Raw genomic sequence first — 16,707 nt, forward strand, 5'->3', positions numbered from 1 at the left:
ACACAGTTTTTGCCCAACAGGATTGAGAACTATGAAGGGAAAAGACAAATATAAAGAAGGTGTCGAAGCTATAGATCTTTTTTGGGGGGAAGAAGTTGAGAAACACTAGACTTTTTGTTATAGGGATGGCTCAAGGAGGAAACAGTCTATCAGTGTTGGTGATTTGAAATTTCTAGACTTGTGGAGAGTTACCTAGGATAATGTGAAGCTAAGAGATTTGTGCAGGGCCACCCAGTCAGAACAAGACAGGGGTGGGACCTGAGTCCAGGCTCTCCTGACTAGGAGATCCAATGCCTCTCCATGCTGCAGTGATGTCATACAGGTTAGTGCTGAGGGAGATAAGGGAAGGGAGACAAAGGTTAATTAAGGAAGGCTTCTGAGGGCAGATGAAGGTGAGCTCCAAAGAAACAGATAAACAGATTCATGGAATAGAGGGAAGGGAAATAATACAGCAGAGGCAAAGAAATGGGAAAAATAATAACCAACCAACAAGCGTTTAGTATATGTGAACCACGTGTCAGGCTGCACATTAACAAGTCACAGAATGTGTTCTCCATAATAATACTGGAAGGCAGGCAGGAAGGGTAAAATTATTTATCTTCATTTCAGAAGAGCAAATTGAAATTCAGAATTATTCAGTGGCTTGTAAATTCACAGAGCTGGCAAAGTACTAAGCTCCTCCCATAAAATATGATGATGACAGCATTTCTATGGAGCTTTTAAAGTTTAACAAATTTGCAACAGAATGTGCTAGATATTATATAAAGACAAAAATCTCTGTCCTTGAGGAGTTTCCAGTCTGTAGCAGGAGGCAGCATTTAGATAGTACTTTACCTTCTTCGATCTTCACAACCACCAATGGGAAGTAAATGTCTTTATTACCCCCATTTTATAGATGAAGAATCTAAGGCAGAAAGAAGTAACCTGCCCAGGGTCATAGGACTAATAAGTTTTTGAGGCAGAATTTGAACTCAGCTTCATGTTCAGAGCTCTCCATGTTGTGGGGCCACCTGGACAGAAAAGTTCAGATGGAAGACAAGTAACATTGGCCCAGTGTGAATAAAGAACCAGGACTGAAGCAATACATCAAATAGGAGGACTGGGGATGGGGGAAGTAGGGTAGACCTTGAATGCCAGGCTGAATTTAGATTTGGCTTGGTGAAGAGCCATAGCAAGTTTGGAATGAAGCTAGAGAAAACTTATTCTGCAGCTGTGAGTGGTCTGGTTTAGAGGCAGACAAAAATTATGAGAACACTGTGGTGTTCTCTCTGTGTGACAGCATGGGGGTGGGGGGAGTGAGGAGCTGGTGGGATCATTCCCATGTTACACATGAGGACACAAAATCTCAAAGAAGAATTTCAGTGGCTTCCCAGGAAGAATTGTATGGGCTGGTATTGATGTAGAGTGTCTGAAGAGGGGGCATGCTGAGCAGTCAGCCTGAAATCCTGAGGACATCCTGCACCAGACCCAAGAAAAGTCTCCCAGCACCTGGCAGGCCCTTGGGTCATGGAGCAGTTTAACAAACCCCAGCAGCTGTCTGCAGTGGGCTAGGCACCAGGACCCCCACTGATACTGGCTGAAAAGGGGATAGATTCAGACAATCCCTGCCATCATCCCAACTGCTCCAGTTAGTGCTGGGGTCTCCAACCCCAGATGGGCAGAGATGGGCTACAGTGACAGTCCCTTCCAAGACCAATTGGACTGCCTACATGCATGGCCCAGGGGACAAGGAGACCTTCCCCACCACATCAGCAGGGTTAAGAAGCCTTCTCCTCTCCCAGAGCACAGTTCACTGTTCTGGAAAGCTTTATGCTGCATGAGTCAGGGCCAAAAAATAGAACCATTTTGCAGATGAACAAACAGCCTCAGAGAGAAGCCACGTGCTTATGACACTTGCCCAGTTGGGCCTTAAAGCCAAGCCTCTAGACTCCCAACTTCAGCATATATTCTGTTTTGTACTAGATAGGACAGTGAGGTCAGCCTGACCCTGGGATATTGCCCAATCCAATGAGTAGCCTTGGGAGGAATGAACTTGGCTTCCTTCTTGGTCTGTCTCACAGTAAAAGCCCAGCTTCCCAACAGACTCTTACAGAAAAGACCCAATATGCCTCGGGCACAAAGTAATGACTGTGCAAGGAAAAAGGAGATTTTGAAGTTCACTGCAAACCCCATCATTCAGACCCTTGGATTTCAGCTGTACAAATGTCCAGGGAGCTGGATATCTATGATCTTTAGAATTAGACAAGGTTTTTTCCTAAGCAATAATTGGAAAGCTCTACTGCTTTGGAAAGGACAGGACGCATTCATCTGTTAGGACTGAATGGTCCAGAAAAGTGTCCTTAACAAAATATACCTAATCCCCAAGTCCTTATGCGATCTTTGAGGGGAGAAGGACAAAAAGACAAGTTAAAGACCTATGTCAAAGAGTTTCCATTCTAATGGAGAGAGGGATGGGTTGGAAAGAGTTGTGAAAACATGTACATATAAGAAACTCCCCAAGAAGTGGGGAGAAAAACTTCATGCTGAGAGGGACACTGGATGAGTCTTGGAGGACGTCGAGATTTCTAAGAGGTTGAGGTGAGGAGGGAGAATGGCTGGTGCCAAGGTAGAGAGATAGGCAACTGAGAAGTGGGTGTGAAAAACAGCCAGAAAATCAGTTTGGCTGGACTGTAGAGTGTGGGGAGAGGCACCACAGAGTAAGGTTGTTTCAACAGTGAGGCTGCCCTGACAGCTCAGAGATGCCACTTAAGCTCACAGTGTCCAGGGTAGCTTCTCAAGAGAATTTGGGCAAGTCACCTAGATCTCCCAAGTCACTGTCCTAGAGGGATAGGAAAGGTTCTTCAGAAGAATCTCCTGAACCTCCAAATGTCTCCACTCCAAGACTGGAACCCTCCTCTTAGAGTTCAACCTAATAGGTTATAGGATGAAGAATTGGGAAGAGACTTTGGAGACATTCTAGCCCAAAACATTACTTTTACAGGGGAGAGGGAAGGAATGAACTGGAGAAAGAAACAGGGACAGAATCTGAGCCCCACTTTGCTCCAGATTTAGGGGTCCTGACACTATTAATGATGGACTCAGTTTAGATCAATTTAAACCAAAGCTTAAGTCTGAAACATGGAGAAAGGTTGTAGTGGAAAGAGCCAGGATGACATGAGCTCATATTTTGTCCCTGACATCCTGTGTGACATCTTCTCTGTGCCTAAATCAACTTTGGACTATAAATTTTAAATTATCTCCATCAGAGGAGGGAGCCTTCATCCTGGTGAAATCTCAGCTCAGAAATTCACTCCCCTAAAGTGCCTTGAGGAGCTTAGAATTCAAAAGAGGAGGAACAATAGTTACATAAGGGGCAGAGAATGACCAGACAATGGGTATCCAGTTATGATGTGAATCAAGAGCACTTTTCTTTTCTTTTTTTTTTTTTTGGCAAGGCAATGGGGTTAAGTGGCTTGCCCAAGGCCACACGGCTAGGTAATTATTAAGTGTCTGAGGCCAGATTTGAACTCAGGTACTTTTGACTCCAGGGCCAGTACTCTATCCACTGCACCACCTAGCTGCCCAAGAGCACTTTTAATAAAAAGCTTTATCACTGTTTCTATTTTTCTATCATGGACATTTGGAATCTACCCAGTGAGTTTTCCCTTCCTCTCACCTCTTTTTCCCCCACTCAAAGGGCTATCACTACAAAAAGAAAAAAACATTCAGTAAAACTAACCAACATATCAACAAAATTTGACATTATGTGTAGTGATCCCTTGTCCATAATTCCTGATTTCTACAAAGGGAGAAAAATACATTTTATCAACTCTAAGAGGAAATAAAACTACAGTGAGTTAACTTTACTGGATAGAGGACCAAGATGGAAAAGAAAGAAAAGCATGAGGCCCTGGCCAGTGAATGGTGGATTCTATGTTGGGGTGTCCCAGGGATTCAGTGAGAAAAGTTGAAGTTATTAGGGTATAGGGCCCAGAGAAGGGAGACAGTGGTTCCCAAGAACTAAAAAACACTAGCATTGATTTTAAGGAGGACCAATATTAGAAACCAAGTAAATACATTTCTGGGGAATTTCTCTCTACTGCTGAGATTAGACTATTAAAAAAAGAAAGAAAGAAAAAAAGAAAAGACCAAACCATTGCAGCAGTGAAATTTTTAATGACCTTGTGGTAGGCCTGTCCCTCAGCTTTCTCTCATTCTCTCACTAGGCACTTTCTCCTCCAACTTGCCCCCACAATAGCAGGCTGAGGGTTCCTGAGTGGGGTAGCAGTTGCTACAGTTCTTTAACTCAGGATTTTAGGTAACTCTGGTGGGTGGTTTCTCCTCCCACTTTTTATACTGGGTGTTTCCCATTCAATATCACAGTGAGCTGACTAGATTCTTTCTTAAAAATAGATGAATACTTTTGTTGAATGTTTCACACCTGTGAATCTACCACTTCTGTTGAGGAGTGAGAAGGGACTAGGTGTCTCCTCATATGTGTTCTTTAGGGGCATTTGTTTTTTATAATTTTGCAATACTGATTTTAGATTATTCTGTGAGTTTTGTTCTTTCAGTTCACATGGATGTCCTTGGTTCTGCTTACTTTACAATGCATCTGAACTTGTAAGTTCCTTTGCTTATTCCACTTTGTCTAGCAATCAATCTATCTGTCTATTCATCTATCTCTCTGTCAGGTCAACCAGGTGGTACAGTGGATAGAGCACTGACCTTGGAGTCAGAAAGACACAAGTTCGATTCTGGTCTAGTCACTTGGCACTGACTAGTAGTATGACCTTGGGTAAGTCACTTATCTGGCCACCAGACCTAGATGGCTCTGGAAGAGAAAGTGAGGCTGGTGACTTAGCATAGCATCCCCTCACTCCAATCCAATTCATGTGCTTATCATGGCATTGCCTCCCTGATGTTACGGTCTTCTTTGAGAATGAAGGACAAGGACAAAAACATATCTATCTTTCTCTGTATCTATGTATATTATTATTACTATTATTATTTGACATTCATGAACCACAGTTCCAATCAATGGGAATTAACTTCATTTCCAGGTCTTTGCTACCACAAAAAGTGCTGTTATAAATACCCTAGTGTATGTGGGGACTTTTTATCACTGATCTCATGGGATATGGGTGTAGCAGTAGAATTCTGGATCAAAGGGTGGGGTCATTTTAGTTCCTTTTTGGCCAACTTAAAGTACTCTTATACAGAGGTAGGCTCCTCAGGTGACTGGGGAAATTCACGCCTCTGGCATGCTAGACCTTGGTGCCCTTCTTTCCCTTTGTTATAGCTGTTTATGAGCACAAAACTGGTATGAGATGGGCAGCTCTGCTCTGATGCAGAATTGTTTCTCTGCTAAGCTGGACTACTAGTCAAGTGGCTGGGCATCCATGTGCCCCCTCTGTTGAGCAAAACTGTAGCAATCTGAAAAGTACACTCCTTATAGTTTCCAAGCTGAAAAAGATACTTGAGTGCTCAGCTCAATTTGACTCCATTATAAGAAAATGGAAAAAGAATTGAAGCAATTTCTCTGAAGAACTTATGATAAAGAATGCTACCCATCCCTCTCTCAAAATGAGACAGGTTAATATAATTTAGAAGATTGATACTTAATAAATGTTTAATATTTTTCCTTTAAAAAGAAAGTAGAAAAAGAAGCCTGCAAGGGTAGGGAAACCACTGATGTCACACTTGTCAGTGGCACAGTAAGGCCTAGAACGCTCAGCAAATTGCCTGATGCCTGGGGCTAGAAAACTTTCTCTGCCTAATGTCTCCTCCCAATCCAAGGACTTTTGAGAAATCTACTTTTATTCAAATAATCTAAGAACTGGAAGAGTTAATCCAAACCCAACTCAAAGGAGGAATCTCCTCTAAAATACACCATACTCATGGTCATCCAGTCTCTATCTGAAGACATCTACTGGTGGGGAACTCATTCTTGAAATCTCCCATTCCTCCCAGAGAAGGAAATGAAAATAACTAACTTGCAAGTGCCTGATGTTTTACGAAGTGTTTACATTATACTTTTTTTTTAAATTTATTTTTAATTTAGGCAGTGGGGTTAAGTGACTTGCCCCAAAGTCACATAACTAGGCAATTATTAAGTGTCTGCAGCAGGATTTGAACTCAGGTCCTCCTGACTCCAGGGCTGGTGCTCTATCCACTGTGTCAGCTAGCTGCCCCTACATTATATCTTTATACCTCAGAAGCATCTCACAACTTTTTTTTTGCTTTTTTTGGAAAGGTAATAGGGTTAAGTGACTTGTCCAAGGTCACACAGCTAGTAAGTATCAGGAGTCTGAAACTGGATTTGAACTTAGTTCCTCTGGACTCCAGGGTTGGTGCTCTATCGACTGTGCCACCTAGCTGCTCCTTACAATACTTTATGAATTAAGCCCTATAGAAATCCCAGTTCTGCAGATGACAAAAAGTGAGATTCAGATAGAGGAAGTCATTTGACCCTGGTCACTCAGCTTAATAAAGGGTATGAGGGTAGGATTGAAACTCAATACTTAGTTCTAAAGGACTTTTGAAATAAAATGCCATCCACATCCACAGAAAAAGAAATCTGTATGCAGACCAAAGTATCCTATGTTCACTTTTTAAAACTTTTTTTACTTTTCTATTTCTCATTTTTTTTACCTTTACTTTTCTTTCACATAACAGTGACTAAAAACAGAAATATGTTAAACATGATTGTATGCACACACATGCACACATCATTTAAATCAATTACTTGCTATTGTGGGGAGTGGGAAGGGAAAGGAGGTTGGTAGAAAAATGTAGAATTAGAAAGCTTACAAAAAGATGAATGCTGAAAATTATCTTTACAGATAACTGAAAAAACAAAATAGCACTTAAAAAAATAATTCAATGCAGATAGATATCCCAGTGGTTAGAGCACCACCTCTGGAGTCTGGAGGGTCTGAGTTCAAATTTGACCTCAAACACTTGACATTTACTACCTGTAGGACCCTGGCCAAATCATTTATCTCTGATTGCCTCACCAGCTACCCCCCCCCACTCCCCAACCTAACAAAGCAAAACCCAATGCTTTGCTATTTCTAAGTCCAGGGTTCTTTGTACTATATCATGTTGCCTCCAGCAAAAACAAAAACTACCCAGAGAGGCTGAGGATGGCACCTCAATTCACCAGCTGCCAAATGCTTGAAAGTGATATGAAAGGAAAATCTCTTTCTCTGGGCCTAAATGAAGCCTTCCCAAGGAAGTCCCTATGACAGCAATGAGGAACAGTATCGCCTGGCAAGCATTCTGCACAGCTCATGGGAAGCAAGGGGGAGAAGCAGGGAGACAGACCAAGGTCTCAGGAGCTTGGGATTCCAGGAGAATAATGATCTTCTAAAAGAAAACGAAAAGGTCAAAATTTGCAACTTTGCCTATTTTCCATCATCAAGCTGATCATGTGAGAAGCACTGGGACACAGCTTTAAAAAAATATTTCAATAAACATTATTAAGCATTGACTACCTGTCAGGCAATGTGGAAACTAATAAAAGAAGGATAGCCCATGACCTTAAGGACAATGCAGTCTAATTAGGGGAAGATGATGGGGGAAACTGGCATGAAGGACAGTAGGGTTTTTGGAGGAGAAACCATGTAGTATTGCTTATAGAAAATGGAGATTTTACCTCTGTCATTGAATGAACTCTACAATCAAAGGATCTTGGTTCTAGAGTTGGCTCTGCCCCTCATTAGTCTTCCCATAAAATGAGATAATACTGGAACAGTCTTTCCAGTGCTGTGATATTCCAATTAAACAGGTCGGTAAGAGCACCATACAAATGTGAGTTACTAGCATAATAAATGGAGTAGCTAGGTGGTAGTGGATGGAAGCACTAAGCTTGGAGTCAGGTAGGCCTAAACTAAAATCCAGGGTTATACATTTACTGGCTTTTGAACCAGGACAAAACCCTATTTGTCTCAGTTTTCTCATCTGTAAGATGTGCTGGAGAAGGCAAGCCATTCCAGTACTTCTGCCAAAAAAATTTCAAATGGAGTCCTGGAGTGCCTGAACAACATTTTAATAACTATTCATCAGACTTAAAAACAGCACACTTACAAAAAGCTCTCCTCATAGCTAATAAGTGGCAGAACTCAAGCCCAGATGTCTTAAAACTGGATGGCAGCAAAGCTGTAGTGGTCGATTCATATTTGTGAAAGATGGAAAATACAACAGAAGGCATCCCACAGGATAATTCTCCCAATGATGCAGGTTGATTAGATAAAGCCCCTTACCTCAGGGGAATAAGAAGGACCTATCAGATAGATATAATTTGAGTATCTGTGAGTATAGATAAAGTTGTAGTATATGTGAGACCTGATACCAAAAGAAATTTAACAAGCCTTGGATTTAGTTTTCTATAACTTATGAATGAAGTGAAAAGAGACTACTTACTTTTCAATGATTTAAAAGAGATGTGAATATCCTTTGTCTATCTGTATAAAACCGCACAGCCCCTCACAGGGATCTGGTGGTTAGGCTAGCATCTGGACTAAACCAACTATTGGAGGTGGGCAATAAAGTAGAACCGACTATGTCTCCTGTCCACTAAATTAGTTTGTCCTTAATAAACCCTAAAGTCAGATTAACTAAGTATCACTTTGGTTTATGTTCCTATAAATCACAATCATTTAAGTTGCATACTCATATGAAATCTTAAAATCATAAAAAATCACTTTTTTATAATGTTTGAACACCTACAAAGATAAGTAAACCATTGTATAATGGCTCTTGGAAGAATATGCTCCTGAATTAATTGGGGCAGCCAGGTGGCTCAGTAGATAGAACACTGGTACTTAAGGCAGGAGGACCTGAGTTCAAATATGACCTCAAACACTTGACACATACTAGTTGTGTGTCCCTGACAAGTTACTTAACCCCAATTGATTTGACCAAAAAAAAAAAAAAAAGATTTCATTCAACAGCTTTTAGAGAAAAAAATGTCACAAAGAAGTTACAGATGCATTCTAATTAGGATGCTTGGATGGGAACTCCCAAACTGATAAGATCCCAGAACCATTTGAGTTTGGTGGAAAAAGAATGTTGGACCTGAAGTCAGAAGACAGGTGGGATTCACTTTGACCTCCCTAACCCATTCTTCTGGTAGTATGGCAACCTGGATTACTCCCTATTCTCCAATTAGACTGAGCTCCAAGTAGGTAGAGACTAATTTTAGATCACTTTAAACTGCCCTCAAGTCAGACAGTGGTCTAAACATAGTATGTGGCTTGTACAAGTTGGCTGATTTGTTTTAAGACTAGCTCCAACAAAGACTCGTTATGCAAGAATAATAAGTAACTTGACCTCTGAGTCTGTCTTCTCATCTGGAAATTAGGGACAATAATACTTGTAGCTACCCATAACTATTGAGGAAAGTGCTTTGTACACCTTCAAGTACTCTTTACCCCGTGGATCCTAGACCCATACAACCTATGATTAGGAAATAGGTGTTCAATGAACACATGACGAACAGGAAGAATTAAATTCAAAAATGGAAAGGACATTAAAAACAAAAAGCTGGAATAAAAGTACATATATGGAAACTCTAAGGATCTGTGATTATGCCACTTTGGTATGTACAATTAATTAATCAGAAAACATTTCTTTTTTTTTTTAAGGTTTTGTGCAAGGCAATGGGGTTAAGTGGCTTGCCCAAGGCCACAAAGCTAGGTAATTATTAAGTGTCTGAGGTTGGATTTGAACCCAGGTACTCCTGACTCCAGGGCTGGTGCTCTATCCACTGTGCAACCTAGCCACCCCTCAAAAAATATTTCTTTAAGTCTCTGATGTCAAGTACTGTTTTACATGCTAGAGATTCAAAGACAAAAATGATCTAGTATGTATGAAGCCTGTATGAAACTCAAATTCTATTATATAGGAGAATTTTAACCTTCTGTGAGACTTCACATTTAGACATCAGGAGATGTCATTACCTTTCAGTGATCATCCATGAATCAATAATTCCAAAATGAGCAGGGCTGGTCCATGGATGCAGACACAGTTCATCACCAGGCCTATTGCCTAAACTTGTCTGGTCTGGCAGAGTCTTGGCCAGCTTTGTTGTTGTTCTGCTGGCACAGCATCTGAGACCCTAAGGTCACCTCCACAATACTGTAGAAGAGGAGAGACCTACCTCAGAGACCATTTACTATTAACCTCTCCCTTATTTTATAGAAGGGGAAACTAAGGCCCACAGGGAAGAAGGGCCTTGCCCAAAATCCTATAGTAGCTGGTAGTGCTAGGACTGGAACACAGATCTCCTGACTTGGCATCTATGGCCCCATGGTACCATGCTATGATTTTCTGGATTCTATCTCTGAGGGAAATTGAGAAATTAAGAATACTAGACAGACTCAATCAAATGCTGTAGCACCTTAATGTTGGATTAATCACTCCCCACTGGGAGTGATCTGTCCAGTTAGTTTAAAAGTATCTCAAGTGACAAGGTTGATTCTATTTAAAAATCCCAGTGCAATCTCATAAAATGGTAAGAAATGAGACCACGGTCAAGTTACCAGGCAAAGGGGCCCTCTGGGACAGACCCTGAATGAATAATGGACCTAAAAGTCAATGTTCTCACCTTCCTTCAGCTAACTTATTAACCTATTCCAAGATTGACCATTTCTTCCCCTGCTGTAAATGGTGCAGCTTGGATTTGGAATGAATTTGGAAGTGTGGTGGAGTACCAAGAGTATTGGTTTGGGACTTGGGGAAGCTGGGGTTGAATCCCAGCACTGATATTTCTCATCTGGGTTATCTTAGGCAAGCTATAAAGGTTCCATTCTTAGGACTTTGTCTGCTAATTTTGAAAATTAAGGGGTTGGGTTAGATAACATCTAAGGTTCCTTTCTTACTTATGCTTGTTTTGCCATTTTACTAACTTGGATCACTTACTCTCCAGTTTTGTCATTTATAAAATGGGGATTATAGACTCCCTCTCACCCTGCTTCATAGGGAAATTTTAAGGATTAATTAATAGTGATCAAGTACTTTGGAAGACACAATGCTATAGAAACATTAGCTATTATTATTAATAATTAAGAAATCTCTGCAACTTTGCCCCTGTGCTTCTTGCTTGAGAGAAGTCATGAAAAGGAGGAGCAGAAATGATCAGGAAGGAAGAAATATGGTATACCACATAAAACTGACATTTCAATTAATCAATCAACATATACCACAGTCCTTGCCAACTTTAACATTCTGTGATTCTAGGATGTCTCTGTACTGAGAGGATTACCTATTTTCTATCCATATGATGTGGTTTCCCATGTGATGCACTTCCTTTGAGGGACCACAAGCTTGGAATTGCAATCAGGCAAAATGAATTTTCTCCTAGGTCCTATTTGGGTCAATCTTCAAATGCAAAGGAGATTCAGAAAAGATGTTTGGTGACCATTTTGGGATTGGTCTGGTGCAAGATACTTTACAGACATTTGGAGAAAACTAGTTTAGATAGTATATATTCCAGCACCACCATTCTATGTTCTAAATGCAGGGACTGACCATACTAGAAAATCAGGAATCCAACAAAGTATGCCCCAAGATCATTTCCAGTTCTAATAACAGTTGATCTTAGAATATGGTCACAGAATTATTATTATTATTATTTTTTTTAGGTTTTTGCAAGGCAAATGGGGTTAAGTGGCTTGCCCAAGGCCACATAGCTAGGTAATGGAATATTCCATACCTGAGATTGGATTTGAACCCAGGTACTCTTGACTCCAGGGCTGGTGCTTTATCCACTGCACCACCTAGCCGCCCTAGTCACAGAATTATATAAAACATTTTATAAATCTTAAAAAGCACCATTCAAATTCAACTTAACTCAACAAACTATTTTAAAATAAAAATTTTCTGGGGGCTGCCACATGGCACAGTGGATAGAACACTGGCCCTAGAGTCAGGAGTACCTAAGTTCAAATCCAGACTCAGACACTTAATAATTACCTAGCTGTGTGGCCTTGGGCAAGCCACTTAACCCCATTGCCTTGCAAAACTAAACCTATATTTCCAAGTGTACCCCTCTCTCCACCCTCAGTCAGTCATTCTTTATAACAAAAAATTTAAAAAGGAGGGGGAAAACAGTTTTTCAAAACTAACCAACATATAGAAAAAGTCTGACATTATTTACAGTCAGTATTCCACAGCCTATTAATAATCTCTCACCTTTGCCAAGAGGAACAGAGATGCCTATTCATAACTCCGTTGGACCAAGCTTTATCATTATAATTTCAAAGCATTCAGTTTCTATTTCAACAAGTATTTATTATGGTATTAGTTTTAATATTCAGGTTAACATTCATTCTGAATTCACTTTAGTGCAGGGTCTAAGATGTTGGTCTAAAGCAAATACTTGTTAAACTGCTCTCCAGCTTTCTTAAAAGTTCTTGTCAAATAGGAAATTCTTTCCCCAAGAAATTATTGTACTAGGGTTTATCAAAGTTGCTGAATATCCCATACCTAGTCTACTCTGTTGATCTCCTTTTCTATTTTTAAGCCATTACTACTTTATGGTATAATGTGAGATCAGAAAATGCTCTTCCTCCTTTGTTCCTACATAATTTTGTAATTTATCTTGAGATTCTAGACTTTTTGTTTTTCCAAATCAAAATTATTAATTTGTATTATTCTATAAAGTATTTCCTTGCTAGTTTGACTGTTCTAAAACTAAATCTTTAAATTAATTTCAGTAGTATTGTCATTGCATAATGATGCATCCCAGCCATAAACAATGGATACCCTTCCATTTTTAATACCTGTAATTTTTAAAGGAGATTTGACTTTTTAAAACTTCCTTCCTGAATTTTGTTGTTACTATAGAGAAATGCTTCAACAATCAATCATTTAGTGCATACTATATAAAGGCACTATATCTATCTAGCAGGAGGGTTAAAAAGAAAAAAATAAAAGCCTCTGTCTTCAAGGAGCCTCCATTCTCTTATATGTAAACTATCATTATTTAGATATGTGTCCCCATTATATATATTTACTTTTTAGTACTTCTTTTTAAAAATTGTAAGCTACAAATTCTCTCCTTCCCTTCAGTCCATCCTCCACATTGAGAAGGCAAGGATTATATCACATCACACAAAACATATTTCCATATTAGCCATAAACTTATCAAAACTTACCATACTTAGCTAAAACAAATTTATTAAGTTCAGATTGCCAATATACTATGGAATAATAGTTTGTTAAACTCCCAGACTACTCTGTGCCATGTGAGTTATGATTATTACTAAATCTGAACTCTTGGCTCAAGCAAATATAAACCATTATATCTCAGAAAACTCACAGAGTCTATGATGTCTGCATGCCCAGAAATAAGACAGGGACAGAAAAGGGTCCAAAATGTGCTAATCTCACCTCTATCCTTCCTACCATGGTGCCTAATACAGTTACTCACCATCAATTCAAAAAATATCTACTTTATTTATTGAAATATGTAATAACATTTTATAAACTGAGGATTTTTTAAACTTCAGAAAGATATTACATTAATACTTGTAGCTTACTCATACTATGACCTCTACTACTAGTTTTTTTATTAAAATTTTTTTTATTTATTTAAGGCAGTGGGGTTAAGTGACTTGCCCAAGATCACACAGCTAGGCAATTATTAAGTATCTGTGACCAAATTTGAACTCAGGCACTCCTGACTCCAGGGCCAGTGCCACTGTGCCACCTAGCTGCCCCTTAGTTTTTTTTGGCAAGGCAATGGGGTTAAGTGACTTGCCCAAGGTCACACAGCTAGATAATTATTAAGTATCTGAGGCTGGATTTGAACTCAGGTCCTACTGACTCCAGGGCTGGTGCTCTATCCACTGCGCCACCTAGCCACCCCTACTACTATAGTTTTTTAAGATTTACAAAATATTTTATTCAAAGCTGCTGAATAAGGACAGCATGTCAGTCAGTACTTATTATGTGCCTACCATGTGGCAGTGTGAAATTCATTACAAGTTTGGTTAAGCTTTATTATCCTTAATTAGCAGTTGAGGGCAGAGTTCATAAGTCTCGCCAATATGAGATAGACTACTAGAATGACCAGCTCTCCCATAAGAGGAAGTAGGATTATAGAAAGAACACTGATTCTAGAACCAGAGGATTTTGGTTCAAGTGAACTTCTGACCTTTATTAGTTATGAGAACCTAGTCAAGTGACTTCAATTCTCTGGGCCTCAAATTTCTCATTTAAGGTCTCTTCTAGCTCAACAGGAATAATGCTATCTCTTTACTACTCTAAGTTGCCTCATCTCATTTGACTTTCATAATGCCCTTGAGAGGTAGGGAGCCTAATTCTTCCTATTCTCATCTTGCACATGAGGATAATGAAGTTTGGAGAAGGAAGGCACATGATCAGGCTCACAGACCTTGTAAATTAAGTGGTGGACCCAAGTCTGGATTCAGATCTCTTGACTCCAAGTTCAAGTCTCTATTATTCTAAAGGACTACAGGTCTCTTCTACCTCTAAGATTTGATAACTCCATACTCTATTAGAGAAACTAACAATTAATAAACAACTAACATGTGTCTACTAAGAAAACAGTTCAAGGAGGAAGAATGCCTTTGCCTATAACACCAAGATAGTACAGTAGAAAGTACCCTGGCACTTGGAGCTTGATGGATGAGATCCATGATTGAATTCTCATACCCTGGACCACAAAGAGTGGCAATATAATGTAAGGCAATGAGTCTTGCTTGGGTTTAGAGTCAGAAGATCCAGGTTCTAATCCTAACATTGCAATGTGATTTTGGACAACTCACTTTACTTCTCTGGGCTTTAGATCTTCATCTGTGAAAGAAGGGAGCTAGATTATATTACCACTTCAAGATATCTTCAATATGCTACAACCTATCTGAGCTTCAGTTTCAATAAAACAAGAGCAAGAAATCTTTTGAGACTTTCCTGCCTCATGGCAAGAGGGAAGAAAGTTTATTAAAGTGCTCCAGCTATATGGATTATTATTATCATTTCCATTGTAAGAAACAAAAACAAGGGAACAAAAGGTGAAGTTTTGTGTGTTTCTGGCACAGAGATTTGACTCCAAGCTCATTTTCTTTCAAACTGCAGCTGTTAAAGCTATTTCAATTTCTCCAAAACTAAGTAACATATTCTTCAAAAATAGCATGTGAAAATAAAGAAACACTATATTTGGAAAGTTTGCTCTCAGAAACATTCTTTGGAAAGATGAGGAAGTTGTTAGGGAGCTGAGATTTCTAATCCAGAATGAGAACTGAGGTGGTTAAATCAACTGATGAGTTAACAAGGATTTCATGAGGCCTACTATGTACCTAGGCTTGGAGGATAAAGAAGGAGGTTTCCTGTCTAATACGTTAGTAGCTGAAAACCTAACTCAGGAGACAGCTGCAAATTCATACCTCTATGAGGTTTAGAGAAGCAACAAGGGTTTTCTGGGTCTGTGAATCAAGAGCTTTTTCCTTATTAAAGGGCTTTCAAACCTTTTAGAATCAAAATATCAGAGCATGAATCCTAATGGCAATTAGGCCAATTCTTAGTAGGAAGCTCCCTCATGATATTACCAAGAATCTTTTTTTAAATATCCCCAGTGCTTAGCACCGTATCTTCATACAGAGCTAAGTGCTGTAGATTTAATCTGACTCAACCTTCTGATGGAAGATCTCTTATGATGAAGACTTCACTACCTACCAAAAGCAGCAATGACATTTCTTGATAGCTTGGAGTAAGACATTTTTCTCCCCAGGAGAACCCTCAGCTCCAAGTTACTAATTCTAGAACAAAATAGAACAAAGACGATCCTTCTTCCCTGATTTAAAGAGAACAATTGTTCTCACTTCCTTCAAGTGATACCTACAGACTAAAGTTTAAGGATCTTTTGCTAGGGCCAGTGGGTTAGAATTTGCCAAAGATTCTAACTCAATCTTCAACCTGTGGAGCTCTACTCAGGCCCTCCTGTGCTTCTTGCTCTTGGGTTAAAGATGATCCTATGATTCGACAAGACAATCTCAGAGAGATCATAGGTCAAACTAGATAGTCTGGCAGATAAGCTACATTAAGTACAAAAGGACTCATCACCAGAAAGGCTGCAAGAGAACTGGGCCAGCCACAACAACTCTCAAACATCTACTATGTCATGGAATAGCTGTAATTGGGATTGGCAAAGATGATGGGTATGCGGATGAATCTGAGGACGCCAAATTGTTATAGGAAGCTCTTCATAGTTTCAAATACTTTCAAAAAATCCAATTTGATCCTCACAAAAGCTCTGTGCCATAGGCAAGAGTTGGTAGAAAGTGCATGCTAGCTCTAGAGTCTAGAGGCAAAGGATTTGAATTCCCTTTATGCTCTCAGGCAAATCAGTCTCTCTGAACCTCCTTTTCTCCATCTGTACAATGAAGGGTTTGGATGAGATGGTCCCTTATGGTCCTTTCTAACTTTATACCTAGGATTCTATGTTCACAGGATTCCTCCCCTTATTTAGTACAAATGAGAAAATTAGATCCAGAGAGGGAAAGCAATTTGTCTTAGACCATACAACCAGTCCATTGGATTTAAGAAATGTAGTAGCACAGCATAACAAGGAGCCAGACATCTTGATTCCTTGGTTTTCTTTCAACTATATGAGGCACAGTTCTTACAAGTCCAAACACGCTTGGTCCAACAAAAGTTCTCAGTTCTTCAGGGTCTATATGTTTCCTCAAGTTCCTGCAAAGC

At 39.6% G+C, this 16,707-nt stretch overlaps 1 protein-coding gene across 5 annotated transcripts in view; it reads right to left on the reverse strand.

Annotated features, from left to right (window-relative positions):
• Nucleotides 1–16,707, reverse strand: part of SBNO2 (strawberry notch homolog 2) — a 213,205-nt gene that overhangs the window by 57,753 nt on the left and 138,745 nt on the right. The window lies entirely within an intron of this gene.

This window comes from Macrotis lagotis, chromosome X, assembly GCF_037893015.1.
Source record: "Macrotis lagotis isolate mMagLag1 chromosome X, bilby.v1.9.chrom.fasta, whole genome shotgun sequence".
NCBI lineage: Eukaryota > Metazoa > Chordata > Mammalia > Peramelemorphia > Peramelidae > Macrotis > Macrotis lagotis.